Genomic DNA, 14,184 nt, shown 5'->3' with positions numbered 1-14,184 from the left:
AGCGGAGAAAATCTCCGACCCAGCCGGGAATCGAACCCGGGCACTTAGGATTGACATTCTGTAGCGTTGACCACTCAGCTACCGGGGGCGGACACCTTACAAGTGAAACGCTATAATACGTCCACTCCAATCGTCAACGATTGTTTTAAAATATCTGCTTGCCTATGTTGAGCAATAATAAAGAATAATCCGAGATATAAGACAGCCAATTGTTACGGACAACCTCAACAGACATTTCTTTAAAATTTAACAAAAAAAAAAGTTTCATATGGCTCTGAGCACTATGGGACTTAACATCTCAGGTCATCAGTACCCTAGAACTTAGAACTACTTAAGCTAACTAACCTAAGGCCATCACACACATCCATGCCCAAGACAGGATTCGAACCTGCGACCGTAGCGGCCGCGCGGTTCCAGGTTAAAGCGCCTAGAACCGCTCGGTCATAGAGGTTGGCAAAAATTTAACACGGTATGGACTAAGATTTCAGTGAAATTGTTTTCACATAATCTGGATTGTTATCGTTATATTTATTGAGACAATGGCTTTGAAGGACACGGTAGCTAATACTGTAGACTGAAGTGGTGGTGTAGCATCAATAGAAAGAAGAGGGTCTACTGACGGGGTGCGTGGAGCAAAAGCTCTTCGCCGGGCAAAAATGTTGGCGGTTTTAAAACATTGCGCGTTTACTGGACGCGTTTGGAAAACTGAAACACAATATTGAGTATTGTTTCTATGTTGTTGTTGTTGTGGTCTTCAGTCCTGAGACCGGTTTGAAGCAGCTCTCCATGCTACTCTATCCTGTGCAAGCCTCTTCATCTCCCAGTACCTACTGCAACCTACATCCTTCTGAATCTGCTTAATGTATTCATCTCTTGGTCTCCCTGTGCGATTTTGAGCCTCCACGCTGCCCTCCAGTACTAAATTGGTTACCCCTTGATGCCTCAGAACATGTCCTACCAACCGACCCCTTCTTCCAGTCAAGTTGTGCCACAAACTCCTCTTCTACACAATTCTATTCAGTACCTCCTCGTTAGTTATGTGATCTACCCATCTAATCTTCAGCATTCTTCTGTAGCACCCCATTTCAAAAGCTTCTATTCTCTTCTTGTCTAAACGATTTATAGTCCATATTTCACTTCCATAGATGGCTACACTCCATACAAATACTTTCAGAAACGACTTTCTGGCACTTAAATCTATGCTCGATGTTAACAAATTTCTCTTCTTCAGAAACGCTTTCCTTGCCATTGCCAGTCTACATTTTATATCTTTTCTACTTCGACCATCGTCAGTTATTTTGCTCCCCAAATAGCAGAACTCCTTAACTACTTTAAGTGTCTCATTTTCTGATCTAATTCCTGCAGCATCACCCGACTTAATTACACACCTTTATATTCGAACAGTTTACTAGTCGCTATGCATAAATTCGTCGTGCGTTTGTCGTCATCATCACAGGTGGATATCACTAATACAGACAAGAGAGAAAAGCATATCCAGCCAAAAAATAAGGAACCTGAGAATCTGAGAATAGGTCTTCTGAGCTGGGGCAGTCTCAACGTATGCTTATAGTACCGGTATATTTTACTTTATATCAGCACAGGTCTCTATGACACAGGCAGTGTTCATAATATAATATAGGTGAAATGAAATCATTTTAAAAAATATCGAGACTCCCCAAAAAACACATACTACATTCTGTCATTGTTAAGCAACCACAGAAAGTTTGGGAAATCGACGCCCTTGCACCTATGTTTACATCCACATGACTTCCCTGCAATTAACACTTAAGTGTCTGACACGGAGTTCATAGAACCATCTTCAGACCATTTCTCCACCGTTCCACTATCGAATGCTATACATTTCCGTTTGAGCTCTGAAGTCTCTTAATTTATTACGATGTTTCCGTCTATGTGTAACAGCAGTAGTGATGTATTCCCGCAATTCTTGCAACGTTGTTGGCTTTGGGGGCACATAACCTTCGTCCTTAACATAAGCCCATAGAAAGAAATCATATGGCATGAGATCTGGCGGCCCTGGGAACCATGGCAACAGAGGATCATCACCCAGACCTGCGCACCTAATCCAGTCATATGATAGTTCTCTGAGAAAGACTGACAATAATGCTTCAATGATGTGGCTCCCTGTCTTGTTGAAAGATGAAGATCATGCAGTCAGTCGTCAGTTACGGCAACAACCACAACTGCAAGATATTGTGGTACAAGAGCCTGTTATCGTCGGATCGATGAAGACGAAGGGATCATACACCTTTGCCTTGGATATGGAAGACATTCACTTTTGGCGAATTCCTTTCTAACTCTAGGCAGACGACATTCACTTTTGGTGAATTCCTTTCTAACTCTAGGCAGACATGCGGCAATTCAGTACCCCACCGTCTCACACTGTGACGATTCATGTTTCCCGACCGATGGAAACCGCCGCGTCGCTGAATATCAATGCCCCCAACAAACCATCATCTTCCATAGCTTGGTGCGTACAAGTACAAAGCTCCAGTCGTCGTGCATAATGATCTGGAATCAGGTGCTGTAACAGTTGGAAATGGTAGGGTTTGAAATGCAAAGGCCGTGCAAAGTGTTCCACACAGGTTTCTGCTGAATGCCTAGGTCACGGCGTCCACGAAGGATTGGTTTCAGTGGGCTGCGCACAAAGCTGTGTCTCATCCGCTCCACGATTTCCTCTGAGACACGTGTCGTCCCCGCGCTCTTTCCTTTGCACAGGCAACCAGTGTCACGAAACTGGCGGGACCAACGCGAAATGCTCTGATGACCAGGTGTACTATTTCCGTATTTGATACGAATGCACTTTGCATACTCAAGCACACAAAAACCCATCTGCTGCATGTCTGTCATCTTACATACCTACCACATATCGTGCACGCGAGTCACGAGATGATATTTTTAAACTTGGAAATGCAGAATGGAAGGAATGCTTCGGGTTTGTCTTCTTCCGTTGGCTGACTGGCTTTGCGCTTTCGTTTATCAGTAAATGCAGCACTAATGACATGTGGTTTGTATTCGTTTTCCCTTAACCATTCTTTAGATGTTTCAGTTCAGATTCCACGTTATCATGGTCTGAAATTATCTGTGTAATGAACTGCTCATGACAGTATGCTCTTTAGTTGGATAGTGGAAACAGCGCCCAATTAAATAAATATCTGTGTAAGTCGGCTTTCTGTACACGGAATGACCCATTATTCCATCCAATTTACGTTCGACTAATACAATCGCAAACGGCAATTTGCCTTCCGTTTTCATCCCCTTCAGCGCAATGGGACAATCTCAGTCTTTGATCGCTATTTTTTTATTTTCAATGACCGGTTTCAGGCTAGCTGCCCATCTTCAGATGTGTTATATAAAGTTAAAATAGAATTAACAAGAGAGATATATAGTTACTAATAGAACTATCTTAGTTTACAAAAAGAAATTTTGGAATGTATTAAATGCCAACATACCATATATTGCAGAGTAACCTGTCAGTACAGAACTATTGGTTTGCTGTCATAACTGAAGTAATTTTTAATCTGTTAAAATCTTATATCACAGTTTGGAGAAATCTGAATGGCAAAAGTAAAAAATGCACTCTATCTGTAAGAATTGTGCATAAGTACTAAGATATTATTTTTTTACCATACATAATAATAGCGAATATACTTTTTTAATAATAAGACAATTTTAATGAAATAACATATGAATAATCTTTTTTGAGTGGACCATGAACTGAAATAATTTGTAGTAATTTAAATTTTTTTAAAAGAAACTTAAAATATAATTTTCTTTTCGAAAATGTGCGTTTCCTCTTCTTTGTATTGTTTGGTGGTGGAGAGGATTACCCTACGTCAGAACGTATACAGCGCCACGCGACTTCCGCTGCGCCCAACTCACCTCGCCGCCAGTAGACTGAGGGCCGTTCCGCTGCTTCTTACTGGAGCGTGCTGTTGCATTCAAGATCAAAAACTGAAATGCCATATTTTTATTCAAATCGTCCCAAATTATCCCAATAATACAATCATGTCTAGTTTTGATGGAACGATCTGTCGGGCGTCTCTGGCAAGACACGGCAAATGAGGTAACGCGAGCAAGAAACCGCGCTGTAGCTATGTCTAAGCCAGCCAAGCCCAACATCAACTTTGCAGGGAGGCGGTATCTTTGATTATTAGGTAACAACGACGACTTAGTAGTACTGTCAGCGGACAAGGCGAATGTGTCCGTGACTCTTAATCCTGCAAATTATCGTAAACATTGCTGAGGTTACTCCCTGATAGGTTGTTCAGAGACTCATGCTTCTCGCCGCCAGACCACCTTGACCGTATGGTTTACCAAAAATATGTACAAGGCAGTTCACTCATATCAATCGTTAGTACCATCGGATCTCCCACTTTTATGCTCGCGAATCACTTTACGAAGCTATTGACGTCTAAACTCGGCTAGTGCATCATCACATCCGGAACTTTAAACCTTTCTTTGGCATAATTGAGGAAAGACAATTAGCGCCGAACGAGTTTATGGTGAGCGCAGACGTGGTACCTTTGTCTACAAAAGTACCGATAGCATGTGCGTTGGAACGTCTAGATGTACATTTTCCACCTGACATTACCAAACTTTTTAAATACATCTTGACGACCACTTACCCTCTTTACAGTGGCAAGCATTTAAAATGAACGATGGTAGGGCTATATGTTCCCCATTGTCACCAGTTGGCGCTAACTACTTCACGGAAGATTTTGAAGAACGGACTGTACATTCTGCTCCTATTCGTCCATCTAGTTTTCATAGGCAGATGGAAAACACGGTTTTAATCAAGTCTTATGGCTGAGTGCGTTGCATCACTCCTTGGACCGTGTAAACAACTTACATCCGAACATAAAATTTACCGTGGAGGTGAAAAGGGAAGGCAAATTGTCGATTTCGGTCTTGTTGGTGGAGCATAAATTGGATGGATAACAAGGTCATTCCGTATACAGACGAGCGACTTGCACATATCTTTATCTGTATGAGCATAGTTTCCACCATCGAGCTCAAAATATTCTGTCATGAGCAAATGGTTCAAATGGCTCTGAGCACTATGGGACTTAACATCTGAGGTCATGAGTCACCTAGAACTTAGAACTACTTAAACCTAACTAACCTAAGGACATCACACACATTCATGCCCGAGGCAGGATTCGAACCTGCGACCGTAGCGGTCGCGCGATTCCAAACTGAAGCGCCTAAAACCACTCGGCCACACCGGCCGGCTGTCATCAGCACTTCATTATACAGAGCACAGATAATTTCAGACCATGATCACCTGGGATATGAATTGAAACACCTAAGGAATGTGTTTAGGTAAAACGGATACAGACCACATAAAAATAAAATTACTTGTGTAGCTGCATTTGCTGATAAATGAGAGCATGAGAGCGCACCCCCCTCCCCCCCCCCCCTTTCAGCCAACGCCAGGAGAGAAACGCTAAGAGTTCCTTCCGTCGAGTGGAGTGATCGTAAGTAAAGCTGCCTGAGAAAGGGGAATAGAGGCCACCCTCAGCATTATCTCCCACCTTAAGAGTTACGATTTTTGGTTGCAACCTCTGAGGGATCGTCAGTAAGCAAAATTGGCGCATTTGGGGATTGAGAATCCGCATTTCGCGATTGAGAAGTCTCTTCACCTTCAATGGGAGGCTGTGTCGTGTGCAATGTCCAGTTACGGAATAATCGATACGATATTCCTTGATGGCACGGTGACTACCGAACGGTACGTGAAGGTTTTGGAAGATGATTTCATCCCCATTGCATCCCGTGAAAGGCAGCCTGAAACTGAGAGTATCTGGTGTGTACAATGTGCCGTGTGAATGGGGCGTAATTACCGTAGCTGAGCGCTACACTGAATACAGACAGCACATCAAGAACAGAAATCGTGAGGAATGACCACTAGCTGAACGCAGCCTTAGGCCAGGGCACGAGATCAACTTTGAGAATACGAATGTGCTCTCCGAAGCATCCATCTACTGGGATTCCATAGCAGAAGAAGCGGTAGAAATTCGCACATGCAGTTGCAATTTTAGCACAGACGGAGTTTGTAATCTGAGCTGTGTCCGGAGAGCAGCATTTGAGACAAAGCATATTCAACTAAATGCAACCAAAAATCGTAACTCTTAAGGGGGGAGATAATGCTGAGGGTGGCCTCTATTCCCCTTTCTCCGTGGTCCGGTGAGCAAGGCGGGTTGGCATAGGGCATATCGCCCTTTTCGACTTTGAGAGTAGTCGAATCATTGAAGAGAGGGACAGCGGATGTAATACTGAAAGGCTGCACAGACAGTCTTGCTGTAGTACAGTGAGTGCAGAACGAGTGGTTTGTGACATGGTCTCAGCGCAAGAAGTACAGGCACCGAACCTTATAGATGCACTGCACCACGAGGTGGTCGCAGGACTGTTAAATTGGTTCTGCCGAATAGGCAGATGACAAGAGAGGCAGAGGTTACAAGCAGGGAGTTACTGCAAACCGTCGTGAACAGGTTACTGGAAGCTAGGTTAAGATCTCGTATTGCCATTCGTCGTTTATCGCTGACGCAATACCACAAGCTGCAGAGCCTTGAATGTTGTTGAGCCAGAGTCTGTTGGGATGCTGAGTGACATTTTGTGGTTTTCGCGATGCGTCTCGCTGTTTTTTTTTTCTTTTTTTTTTTTTTCGTGGCCAACGTATCCGTAGACGACCTAGAAGAAGGTCAAGGAAGCAGCAACTTCCGAGACCACACCTCTGCAGCTCCTGGAATTGTGGTGTGGCAAGGTATTGTATATGACAATAGGACTGATGTAGCAATTGTTCAGTGAAGACAGAAGGCTTGTCATTATGTGGCAACAATGACGGGCTCGTACACCTGAAGTCCGAAGTATTGATTGAGCAACGTGTGATCAGAGTAGGGCTAGCGGAAATGGGAATAAGAAGTGGTTCTTCCAGAGGAAGTGATAAGTGAACATTAACAAGTGCAGCCGTGCAGCCTTTTATTGAAACGAGTAAACAGTACAAATTACAGGTGACAATTATTGAACTATACGAAAAATCATAAATTAGTTATAAACTACAGCGTGCAAACACTTTATTCAACATGTAAACGTCACTACAGATATTCGGATTAGGTTATGACATGTTCGATATGCCTGCCATCATCGGCGACGATGTGGCGCAGACAAATGGCTAAATTATGAATTACCAGCTCAAGTGTCGCAACATCGAAGCTGTACATGACCTCCTGAATGGCTGCTTTCAGCTCAGTAATGGCTCTATGATTATTGCTGTACACCTTGTCTTTAATATAACCCCACAACCAGGAGCCACATGTGTGCAGATCCGGAGAATATGGTGACCCATCGAGGCCATTGCCAGTGGCCTCTGAGTACCCCAGAGCCACAATGCGGTCCTCAAAGTGCTCCTCCAGGACATCAAACACCCACCTGCTTCGGTGGGATCGAGCTGCGTCTTGCATGAAGCACATCTTGTCGAAATCAGGGTCACTTTGGATAATGGGGATTAAATCATCTTCCAAAACCTTCACATATCGTTCGGTAGTCACTCTGCCATCAAGGAATATCGCACCGATTATTCCGTAACTGGACATTGCACACCACATAGTTACCCGTCGAGGTGAAGAGGCGGTTTCTCATTCCTCCAAATGTGCCAATATTGCTTATTGATGAACCCATCCAAATGAAAGTTCACTTCGTCGCTAAACCAAACCATAATACTCATACCAATTCCCATCATGCCCCGCGGCCAACCATGCAGTTTGAACGTCCTAATGCAAACCGTTCAGAAGTTATGAAGATTTTATTTCGTATAGTTCAATAATTGTCACCTGTACATGGAACGTTCAAACAAAGGCGCGTGAAGTTGCAACGGTTAAGCACTGTTGACATACCATTATTTTTGTCACTACTTTCGTATAAACGCAATCGCAAAGAAACTTCGATGGAGGGAATATTTAATCCTGATATCGATGAGAGTTCCATCTTGTACTTGGATGTTGACTGCATGTATGGGGCTGGAACGATATACAAGGTGTACAACTTTGCTTCCGCCGTTTTTTTCCCCAACATTTGAAGCTTTAATGAAACAGATTGGTTACACATGTATCATTCAAAGTATTTTCCATCGCTGGCCGCTACTTTCTCCCATCTATCAGGCGGTGTATGAATCCCGCATCGAAACAATGTTTATCTTTTGAAGCGATCCACGAATCGATCCAATTTGTGACTTCTTCTTCAGATCGGAAGTGTTGGTCAGCCCTGCCATGCCCCATTGATCTCAACAGGTGATAGTCAGAGGGAGCAATGTCTGGAGAATACGGCGGGTGGGGTAGGATTTCCCATTTTAACGTTTCCAAGTACGTTTTGACCTCTTTTGCAACGTGGGGTCGAGCGTTGTCATGCTGCAAAACCACTTTATTGTGGCTCTCGCTGTATTGCGTACGTTTGTCTTTAAATTCTCTGCTCAAACGCATTAATTGGATACGATAACGAGCAACTGTGATTGTTTCAGTTGGTTTTAACATATTGTACTATACAACGCCGAGCTGGTCCCACCAAATGCAGAGCATGATCTTGGAGCTGTGAATATTCGCTTTGGCCGTTTATGTGGAAGCATGGCCGGGATATCCCCATGATTTTTTGCATTTAGGGTTATCGCAATGAACCCATTTTTCGTGCCCGGTCACAATTCAATGCAGAAATCCCTTCCGTTTTTGACTCTGAAGCAACTGATCACAAACACACAATCGCAGTTCAATGTCTCTTGGTTTCAGCTCACAAGGGACCCAAGTTACTTCTTTCTGAATCATGCCCATAGCCTTGAGATGTTTTGAAATGGCTTGCTGTGTCACTCCCACAAACCGTGTAAATTCTTCGTGAGTTTGACGCTAGTCTTCACTCAGAAACGTCTCCAATTCTGCATCTTCGAAAACATTCTCTCTTCCACCATTATGCCGGTCTAGACGTTAAAATTACCGTTCTTGAAGCGTTGAAACCACTCACGATACATTATTTCACTAATAACGTACTTACCATACGTACTTGAGAGCATTTGCTGATATTCAGCTGCTGTTTTCTTCATATTAAAAGAAAACAGTAAAACTCCCAGGTTAAAATCCTGGCTCGGGCATGGATGTGCGTGATGTCATTAGGTTAGTTAGGTTTAAGTAGTTCGAAGTTCTAGGGGACTGACGACCTCGGAAGTTAAGTCCAATAGTGCTCAGAGCCATTTCAACAATTTTAAGCTGTAAGGAGTAATACCTCCCAACAAAACTACTTAAATTACAGTGTTTGAAAAAATTATCCGAATGAGATGGAAATCGGTAGATGTGGTGTACATGTACAGACAAACAAATGATCACATTTTAGGAACATTGGATGATTTATTCGAGGGCAAGAGCTTCACAAACTGAGCAATTCTGTAACGAGTTTGTCCACCTCTGGTCTTATGTAAGCAGTTATTCAGCTTGGCATTGATTGATAGTGTTGTTTGATGTCCTCCTGAGGAATATTGTGCCAAATTCTGTATAACTGGTGCGTCAGTTCACCAAAATCACGAGATAGTTGGAGGGTCCTGCTCATGATACTCTAAACGTTCTGTTGGGAAGAGATCCCGCTACCTTGCTGGCCAACGTAGGGTTTGGTAAGCACGAAAACAAGCCGCAGATATTTTCATTGTGTGCAGGCAGGCATTATCTTGCTGAAGCGTAAGTCCAGGTTGGTTTGCCATGAAGGGCAACAAAACGAGCTGCAGAATATCGTCGACGTACTGCTGTGCTGTAAGGGTGCTGCAGATGACAACCAAAGGGGTGGTGCTATGAACAGCCATGACCATAGTTCCTGGATGTCGTGGCTTATGGGCGCGTCACTCAGGTTGTTATTCCACTACAGTCTGGAAAGTCTCCAGACGCATCTCCAGCTTGTAGTCTCATTGACTCGACTAGAATTGTCTTGAGTGATGAGTCCTTCTTCAAAATGAGCATCAACGACCAGCAAAAGCATGTCTGAAGATGCCTCTATGCTAGGTCTTGGAATCATAACATTCTCAGACTTATTCATCTGTGGGTTTCCGAGGACGTGTAGTCATTTTTATAAACTGACATAAATAGTAAGACTAAGGGGTTTTAGTCTCTTAGGGTACTAAAAATGTGGCTTAGTCACAGGTCCTGTGGAGCAGGAAGAACACGCCTGCCACAATTTTGCAAGGCTTTTGTGTAGTCCCAAATGACTTGTGGCTGCCATGTTTATTGATCACTAAGTCCTACCAGTAAGAAGATTGTAAGTGGTATCCACAAAGAGGGGAGAGGGGTAAGGATGGCTTCAAGAACCTGCAGGATAGGTGAAATTCGCATCTTCTGGGGCTGTAGAGTCACTGTTACATCTTAGGTGTATACATTCTTTTCTAGTCCACGGCTGCCTGTATTCCACCTTCATAAGTGAATACCCATTGAAATCTGCAAATTACCTAAAGCAATAAAGATGTTTGGAGTCTTCAAGATGGCAGACCTAGAGTAGAGGAAAGTCAGTCCTAAGTCATTGTTCATGCCTTTTACTAACGAAGTAGGGAATTATTTTCGATTTAACAGAGTATAAGAGAGGGAGTACTCCAGACAAACACTTTAAAATTCTAGTTGAAAGTATTTTAAATCAGCATTGCACACTTTATATCAGTCTACACTGATGAGTGTGAGCGGAAAGACAACAGTGGCTGCCCTCTCGTTTACCCCAATCATGTCCTCAAAATCAACTTACTGTATGATACCATTTACAATGCCAAATCACTTTAGATCATGAGTACACTTGTGATATGAAATGTATTCGAGCTACAAAAGTCTGCTTTTTCACTAAAGGTTATCCAACGCTTATACACTAGTCTAGTCCAATCACGATCCGCTATTTCACCTACAAGAGCTACGGTACCAGGACATGTGGGAAATCAGTGTAATGAAGTGTTTAATTCAGCGGTCAAGGAGGCTTGCTCGATACTCTTAGAGTGATGAAATGTGGCAGGGATCTCGCTACTGAACCAGAGGGGCTGAGCAGCTGCCACTCCCACAGCCCCCCGCCCACCCCAAAAAAAGTATTCTCAAGTCAGATCTGTCCGGCTAGACAGATCGACTTACCTTTCTAGCATCAGTTAGAAGAAGGGTAGAAGATGTAATGCATACTGACTTGTAGCAAGTGTACCCACAGCTATTCCATTTGTAGCAAGAGCTCAAAATTATTTTTCTGTTCACCATTATTCTTCTCGTGGCTAAAACGCTGAGACCACTGGGATCTACAAGCTCCCAGTTTTGCGATTAGCTTCAATTCGTAGTATTTGTAAAAAGAACGACTAAAATTGTGACTATAAAAAATATTCGCGTATATCTGGATGTTAGCTGACTGACAGCACAATAATATTATAAATTTTAAGCTAACTATGCCATTTCAGTTAGTTACATCGAAGGTCTTATGTACTTTCTAATAAAGTTGTAACACTAGTTTTTTTTCAATACCTTTAAGATTTATTTAGCAAGAGATTGAGTTTCTTATCTTCTGTCCCTCTCCCGTTCACGAAAATAATATGATTTGCCCCCCCCCCTCCCTCCCCCCCTCCTCGTGTCAGGTCCTGGTTGTTTTCTTGCCGAGCTCCTTGCACTGCTGGGAGGTTCAGTGACTGAAACTGACAACAGTCTTCATCCTGTGAACTGACTATCTTACCATTGTGTAACTCTTTCTAGCTACAGTAGTATATTCCACATCGAACACAGCTCTTTAGCACAACGTTTACTTTCTGGCTAGAGGACCCACAAGTATGTGACACTTGTGTTGTATAATATTTGGTGAACTATATTGCAGTGTAGGATTTGGGTGGAGTGGCATTTGGTCTGGGAGTTGTGCATGCATGAGTTCAGTTTAACGGTTAATTTATGAAACACAAAATTCTTTATGATAATAGGACAATAATATAATAACAGTGAAACCGAACCCAATCTGTGGTCCCATATAGTTCGTGATAGCAAGGAACAAACAAGATAATATGAATAAAATGGATGCAGTACCGTAAACAGAATTAAAATCAAACTCAGCTCCAGCACACAGAATGGGACAGCAACACTAAGAATCTCAACATATGTCTTCAGCTACCGACAGGAAATACAATAGATAAAAGTTCTGCAATTAAAACAACTCTTAGTCTTCATTAAGGTCATCTAAATAACACGTAACTGAATATTTTTACTTCTATCAAGCTCCCATCAACACTCTACAGAGCTACCTACGCTTATATCTCAGTAAACTTCTACACAATAAAATAAATTGATCTCTTGCACAGGGCAAGTAACAAGGTGACTTTCTTTATACAAATGACATGAACAAATCAGTCACAAAGTGTTATACAAATACGATCACTTTCTGTATAATACAAGATACAAATCCATCACACTCCCTGCATGTAATTTAACAAACTCATATGGTTCTCGCTGTCATACACGCACACGCACAGAGCTTGCTATCACACAACAACAATAACTCGTCACAGCATAACCACTGACTTCCACACCTGATATTGCCGCTAACCAATACACTCAGTGCACCGCTTGCACTCAGCGCTGTATTATGCCGGCACTATGTGTGGTGTCAGTTTTAGGTGGGAAGTATTTTGAACTGTGGTTGCGTAAGATACCGGTAGAGGCCGCGCCTGAACTACCGCTGCCAACAGCAGCAAAAAAAATGCGCTATAGCCGCTACCATGTGCTTTGTGTACTTCAGTTTGCTTTCTGTTGTGGACTGTATGCTATGTTACTTATTTTGAATCGAATTAACAGACTAATCCAGGTGCATAAAAAGATTCGAATACGACTCACACCACAACAAAATGAATCAGGGATCCCTATGACCGTTATGCCAGGTCTGCTTTCGTGGAAGCAATGAACGCTGACGTAAGATGGCAGCCCATCGAGAGGGGCATATTCCACCCATCGCCCCACCTCTCACGCTGTTTAAGTTATCGCTTTTTTAAGGTCGCAGCCGACTCCTACGATGTACTGTCCGCATACCGAATCACTCAACCACCAGGATGCAACTGTCAACTACAAAACACATTGGTTGTACTGCCCTTGACATGAAGAAGCCCCTTTCTCTGCCTCCACTGGGAACGCCGTCCTCTCTCCTCTCCAATCACTTCACCAAGTTTTCTGTCGCAATTTTCACCGATTTTCCAATATCGCTTCAGGGTGCTAATGAAAACACATCAAAATTTATTCTGGAAATTCGCTTCTAGTTGCCAGTTTCCAATTCTGCAATAGATTTTCGCTTCTACGTAGACGCAACGGAAAAAAATGGTTCAAATGGCTCTGAGCACTATGGCACTTAACTTCTGAGGTCGTCAGTTCCCTAGAACTTAGAACTACTTAAACCTAAATAACCTAAGGACATCACAGCCGAAGCAGGATTCGAACCTGCGCCCGTGGCGGTCGCGCGGTTCCAGACTGTAGCGCCTAGAACCACTCGGTCACTCATGCCGGCAAACGCAACGGATTTTGAAGCGTTATTGTATTACTGGAGTGTAGCCATGTATGGCTAAAGATGGCTACATACAAACATATGATCAGTTAAAGTTGGTGTAGCATTTTAGATAATAGTAGGCTAAATTGTGTGATTTGGATATAAATATTTTTTCTGTGTTTAAATTGGATTTAACTCGAAATATTATTGTATATTAGGACAACATTTAAATCTCTGAAGAGCGAGTTCAAAGAGGCATAATAATACTAGCGGATGTGACCACTCTAATTTCGTTTGTATGACGAGATGGCCAGACTCCTGGACCACAAGCCATCTGCTTTAATTGTTGAAAGTGGTGTGGATTTTACACCATGCGAAGGAGGTAAGTGTTTTGCTCTTATAACGAATTATGAATTTCAGTTAACTTGTTTTTTATTACCTTAAATTAAATGCTGCATCGTACATTTCTTGATTGTACCACCAGATGGAGTCAAAACGGCCAGTTAAGGGTAGATTGGGATAATGTTATTTGCAGAGGATTTTTCATATTTTATATATATTTGAAATCTATACAGCTTTACCAATTTTAACTGATTTGTGTGATTGCTAAATAGTAGTGGTTGCCTCCGTGTTTTCGTTATATACCTACAACAGTAGTTCTGATGGCTTAGAGTGATT

The sequence above is a fragment of the Schistocerca gregaria genome, chromosome 2 (assembly GCF_023897955.1).
Source record: "Schistocerca gregaria isolate iqSchGreg1 chromosome 2, iqSchGreg1.2, whole genome shotgun sequence".
In the NCBI taxonomy this organism is placed as follows: domain Eukaryota; kingdom Metazoa; phylum Arthropoda; class Insecta; order Orthoptera; family Acrididae; genus Schistocerca; species Schistocerca gregaria.
This window is presented reverse-complemented; position numbering follows the sequence as displayed.